Genomic DNA, 6,350 nt, shown 5'->3' with positions numbered 1-6,350 from the left:
TAAGACGGTCACTATTCATGCATTACTCAGTCCTTGTCACACCCACACAGTTACATTCGCCATTCTCTCAAACTTAACTATCTCCCAAACAGAAAACCAAGGTCCGCAAAATTGGTGATCCTGTGAACCAAACTAAACCAGACTATTCATAACTTAGCACAGGTCACACAGCCACACAGTTATTTACCTTTGACATTCTCACAAACTTCATGCAAATTTCCACTGAATAGAAAACCGAGGTCTGTAAAATTGAGGGTCCACTGAAATGAACCAAACTTAACCAGGCATTACTTAGCACCGATCACACAGCCACACGTCTTTGCTATTCTCACAAACTTCAGCTTCTCCCAGAACATAAATAGATCCAGAAAATTGGTGATGTATTTTATAAGAGAAGCATTACTCAGCCCAGGTCATGCAACCACTCAGTCATCATTGGAAGGGAAAAGCACCATGATTCCATAGTTTTGAGGGTTGGTGAGGCAGCCTTGCATTGTAACTTAACTCAGTGCTGTATATTGTATATTGGTTGATAATTCTTAAGGATTTGTACATAGATGTATTTGTAAGCATATTTTTTTGTATATTTATATTATCTGTACTTACATTTCTATACATTTTTTTTTTTTCACCTACTACATCAAATGTCACAGTAGGTTTATATTTCCCATACTTTTTATTATACTGTCCTTTTTCTCTTCTACATTATCAAATTAAACACCAAGCACACTGTAACATCTAATGCCACAGTACTTATACATTTCCCAATCTCTTTATGCCTCTTTCCTCCTTTTCTTCCCCTATGTACATATATATTACCATTACCATTGATAAAGCCACTTGCTGCTACATTTGGTACAGTCTTGGTCAGAAGTTGAGTAACCAGCATCCATTTCTTCTTGTACTGATTGCTGTGGGTTCTTGAATTTAGAAAAATGGTTTGGTACAAGTAATGAGTGATAATTTTTAAAGATCCCACTGAGAGCAAAGGAGTACTTGATTAGTTAGAACCTTTAAGTGCTTGTAGTTCTATTTCAGCCTATTAAAGTTGTCTGGTAAGTGTCAGTGTCATTAACGATTGAAGGGTTAGGTTCTCTGATCTGCTGAGTCTTACAAAACCTGACTGAAGTTTTAGCAGATAAGAGAACGCAACACTAAATACGGTAGAAGGAAGTGTGATTTGCTACTTGGCTTCTGAACATGACTGCCAAAGCACATGAACCAGATTACCACACTACATTACGTCCTCTTCCCTTAACTGACAGAGATGATATATAAAGATTTACTCAGCAACAAGAGTCACATCTATTTCTCTTCTCCCTGACATCACAGCTTCACACGCCTTCTTTTATCTTATGATTACTATAAATGGTAGTGTTTTTTATGCTGTGCTAGATTTACACTTAACATCTTCATAGGGCAGGTGACCCCAGACTTGAGTGAAGACAGGTATGCTCCCCCATGATTGGACTATATGGGGCTTTGCATGGTGTTGATTGCATAATAGACCAAGTGTACAAATTATTGGTAAGGTTATATGCTGTTACTCATGTGATTGTGTGATGTTCTTTGTGGCTTTTAGTGGGTAGATGTGGCAGTGGTGATGTCAGGAGGTTAGAAAGAGGGGAGGTTTAGAGCTGTATTATTATTATTATTATTATTATTATTATTATTATTATTGTTATTTATTTATTTATTTTTTTTTTTCCCCAAGTCTTCCATATATCTTGAGGTCTCACAGCAGTGTTCATGAGTGTTCAGTTGCTGCCACGGTTCAGAAATGGTCACAAGTCTTACATTTTTTGCTGTTAAATCTAAGGAATAAAATAGTACAATGTTTATATAAAAGTCTGTTTTTATTGTCATTTGCAAGTTCCTATTTATTTCTCTTTCAAGAGGGAGATTTCAAGACTTCTCCAGTTATGGGTAATCTTTTTGGCTTTTCTCATTTGGGATTGGCACCTCAATGGATCTTTTTTATTCCTCCTTTTTGTAGCTCTTGGCCAGAATCCCTCTTTGCATACAAAAAGTTAGTGTTATTTTGTATTTATATATTATACTAAGGTTTTGATATCAGTGCATTGTAAGTTCTTTACTTACATAAGAACATGTTCTTATGTTCTTATGTATATTCTTATATATTAATGCACTGCAAGTTCATGATCATATTATGACATGCAAGTTATTATTTAGTCAGTATTGAATGATATCTGCTCCAACTAAGGGTCAAGGACAACTGGTCGTGGCCACAGCCCAACTGGCCGCAGGAAACTGGCCGTGGCCAATTGCTGTGGTCAACTCACTGCCATGTAAAACTTTTTGTTTTCAAAATTTATAAGACTGATAAAACAAAAGAGTTAAAATCCCTTTTATGAAGAACTTTATTGGAATGAAATAATAAAAAATACATATGGTAAAATCTATGAACATTTAAGTTGTTATTAGAATTGGTGGTAATTTTTTTTCGAGTAAAAAGAATATGCAAATGCAAAAATCTATGAAAGGTAATGGGCAATTCACCTGAGATATTCAACACAATTTAATTTCTCTAATGTTCTGACAATTGCTTTAATTCTTGCATCTGCTTGTCTGTATTTCCTCAACTCGACAGATGGATCTTGCCCTGCGATCAGCTGCTCGAAGTATAGGTCTTCCACACTGAACTTTTTTTTCAAACCATCAATAAATTTCCATAGAGTAGGTTCATTTTGCAGTCTTCGATGAGCTGCTTCTGCACGACTATTTGTCTTTTCTTCGTCATTTAGAGAGCGATTATAAAAGTTCTTTATTTCCTGTGGAAAAAGTGGAGCACGTCACCCTGACCCCTTCTGTTTCTGCCAACACAGTTGTCCTCAAACCAGTACTTGAAATTCATCTGGTCGCTTATTAGCGAAATTTCCAATTACTTCAGTCATATATTCCATTGGAAAAAATGCCAAGGCACTCATCATTTTAACTTCCAAAGAAAAAAAAATGCGTCATCATCGTATGGTCTAGAAAGTCCAAAGGATGAAAGTTTATAATGTAAGATTTGAAGCAGATGAAAAAAAAAAAAAAAACATCCCCAAATTTGAGCATCTGGAAAATGTTCCTGAAGACTTTTTGAAATTCTCCTCTTCAGATTGCTTCAGAATGTCATTCGGGTTGAATTTCTAGAACCATACTATAGAATTTGTCATAGGTGGAACGCAATTTATTCGGAAGTAGGGCATATAGGACTGGATGAACACCTCCATGCATTTCTGCAAGAATGACAAACACTCGCGAAAATAGAGATGGTGTAATTTTGAACGTTCCATCAACAAAGATTTTTTTGAATTCCTTCACTAAAGTTATATTTCTTTGCCTTCCGAATATAATATTTCCGCATGACGCATCACCATTGTCACCAAGAAAATGTTCTGATTCATAAGTTCGAGAAACGCCATCAATCACCAGGTCTTCTGGGTTAGCAGGATTAACAGGATATGATGTGACCTTTCATTTCGTTCGCACAAGTTTGCGTAGAGCACCGTGAGTAGGCATGATTCCTTGGCATGTTTGTGTCAGATTTCCTACACATTTGTTGATAACTTAATTGGTTTCTTTCACCGTTTCAGTAGACCGAGATTTTAGTTTTGCAATAGTTTCTTCCTTTTCAACTTGAGCTGCGTCAGCTGCGTGTGAATGAACGTTAATAAATTTGACCATTTCTCCATCCTTTACATGAACTCTTGCTTTGCACTGCCGCCTCTTTTGACATCGCTGAAATTCTATGACTCGATCAGCACCGACTGTCAAAAATATAGATCCATCGCTTGTAAACTTTGCTTTCCCTCGCAGTGACAGGATCGCTGATGCCATTCTCTGATGGGTTTGACACGGACTGAATATAGTTTTTCCTTTATACCTCTCTTTGTAGTTTAAGAAGTAGGGTTACTCCCCTGATTCGGATTAATGATTCAGAATTCTCCTGAGTCGGATGAATCCGACCTGAGTGAGGCGGGTTCGATCCAGGGTCTGACTCAGTCAAGCGGTGGGTTTCAAAGTTTGAGGTAATTACAGATCTGTCCACGGCCACCAGCAAGCCATGGGTAGTTTCCTGCGGCCAGTTGGGCTGCGGCCAGGTGGCCATCTGGCTAGTTGTCCCATTTCCTCCATCCAATACGTATAAAAAAAGGTTGGACAGACCTTCAGTACAAGCAGTGCAGTCGATCAACATTCACTACAAACAAGGAACTGATGGGCGGTTATGAAAATCTAGCAGAGATTACGTAATGGGTTAAAATTGTTTACACTCGTAGTGCCGCGGCTGCTTGGTGAGTGTAGGAGTGGTGATCCTCACGTGCCACCAGTGTCCCCGCCTGCTTCCTTACCTTTTGCCACACACCAGCCACCAGCAGACAGCAACGATGGTGAGTACACAGATTTCAAGCCTACATTACGACCACCTTCATTGTAATGGTTATTCAGGTCTGCCATGGCAGTGAGCAACAACTCACTCTCAGCCCTTACTTGTTGTTAAGGAAGTGATTCCAGTGTTGACTCGAGGAAGCTTAAGACTTGAGCCAGGTTCCCTTGGGTCTTAACTCGGATATATGTAATGGCTCATGGCCTTTCCTCGTGGTGCTCACACTGCCAATGCGCCTATTTCCCGATCGCCCCTCCTCAACAACACGCCGCAAGCCACACCTCTCCATCCTCACGACTTTCACGCTCCCACGTGATATAGATGCCAACCCGCATCTATATCCAGCTTTATGGTCCTTTCACACGAGGCAACAGTAGTTTAATGTCATATAAGCAACATTGCGGACAGCGGTTCACACGAACTTTACAGAGAGAATGGGTGCCAGTGAGGGACTTATTTTTGCTGTAATCCAGAGTAATAGAAAGTAGTTATGGATGGTGGCGGCTTCTATAGGCGTGGTCACGAGAACTGAAGGCTGTCCCTATGTACTCTGGCAACCTGGCCTTCAACACTGTCCCGAAAACTGTGCATGCAATAAGCTGCATGAATATTTATCACTATTAATAATGTACAAACGTGCAGCAGCATTTATTACATGAAAATCAAAATTTATTTTATATAACGTTATTTGCCATTGCTGCCTGTATGTATTATTAAAAGTGATAAGTATTCCTGAAGCGTAACGCATGCACAGTTTCCGGCGATAATACAATCTTTAGTTCTCGCGTGTCCGTGACGAGAGTGACACCGTGTGATGGCTGGCATTTAAAGCACTGCCCTTCATTCAGCGCTTTAATTGAGTGGCGGCAAATTAAAAATTCCAAATAGAGACTTTGAAAGTAGTAGAGGTGAGAGCAGAAATGCTTCAGAATATGATTCAAGGAAAGGCAGGCATTGTAGAGACGCGCGGCCAGCAGGTACTGGATGTTATAAGAATACAGTTTGTCAGGAGCCATAGAGGAAGCAATAGTTAATGGGACAGTACAGGTGAGGTGACCCTCTGCACTAGTCAAGGTCAGGTAAGCGCCGACCTACATCCAGTGTCGTGTTCGTAGTCGTTCCTTTGTTTGGTTAATCTTTTATCCAAGTCTTCAGCCATGTTGTGGACAGCAGCGGAAATATGTGTTTGTAAGCATCAGGTTTTGAGCATGCGCAGTTCATAGGCGGACAGACGCGTACAAGAGGACAGCTAGGAACACAACATCCAGTCAACAACATTATGGTTGAAGACTTGGCTAAAAGACTCGCTAAATATGGGGATGAAATAAGTCATATATAAAGTATTCACAACAGTCACGCTTTTATCTGTAAACAAAGAGGGACGTACAATGGTACAGCTACGAGCATCGAAACTGCGGAGACTGTTTGTGTTTGGTTTGTGTTTCGTTAGCGTGTGTGTGTGTTTTTTTTTTATATAGTTTTAGTTTGTGGTTTTAATTCTTCTCCCGCAAATTGCTGGTTTTGAAGGGGAGAGAGAGAGAGAGAGAGAGAGAGAGAGAGAGAGAGAGAGAGAGAGAGAGAGAGAGAGAGAGAGAGAGAGAGAGAGACTTGCACTGCCAAAAAAAAAAAATCCAACAAACTTAAATTGCAAATACATAAGGCTTAAGTTTCTTCCTTTTTTTCTTTTTTAATCTCAAGAGAATCATGTTTATCCAGAGAAGGATAATTTTATCAAGCATGAGTAAGTGTTGAAGCAAGGAAGAGGAAGAAGAAAAGAGGGAAGAAGGAAAGAAAGAAAGGAGAAAGGAAAGAGGGAGGGAAAGAAGAAAGAAAAGAGGGAGAAAAATGAAGAAAAAGGAGGAAAAAAAGAAAGTAAAGAAGAAAGAAAAGGAAAGAAAAGGAAAGAAAAGAATGATAGAAGGAAGCAAGAAACGAAGAAAAGAAGGAAGCAAGGAGGGAA

Source organism: Scylla paramamosain, chromosome 25 (genome assembly GCF_035594125.1).
Source record: "Scylla paramamosain isolate STU-SP2022 chromosome 25, ASM3559412v1, whole genome shotgun sequence".
Lineage (NCBI taxonomy): Eukaryota > Metazoa > Arthropoda > Malacostraca > Decapoda > Portunidae > Scylla > Scylla paramamosain.
This window is presented reverse-complemented; position numbering follows the sequence as displayed.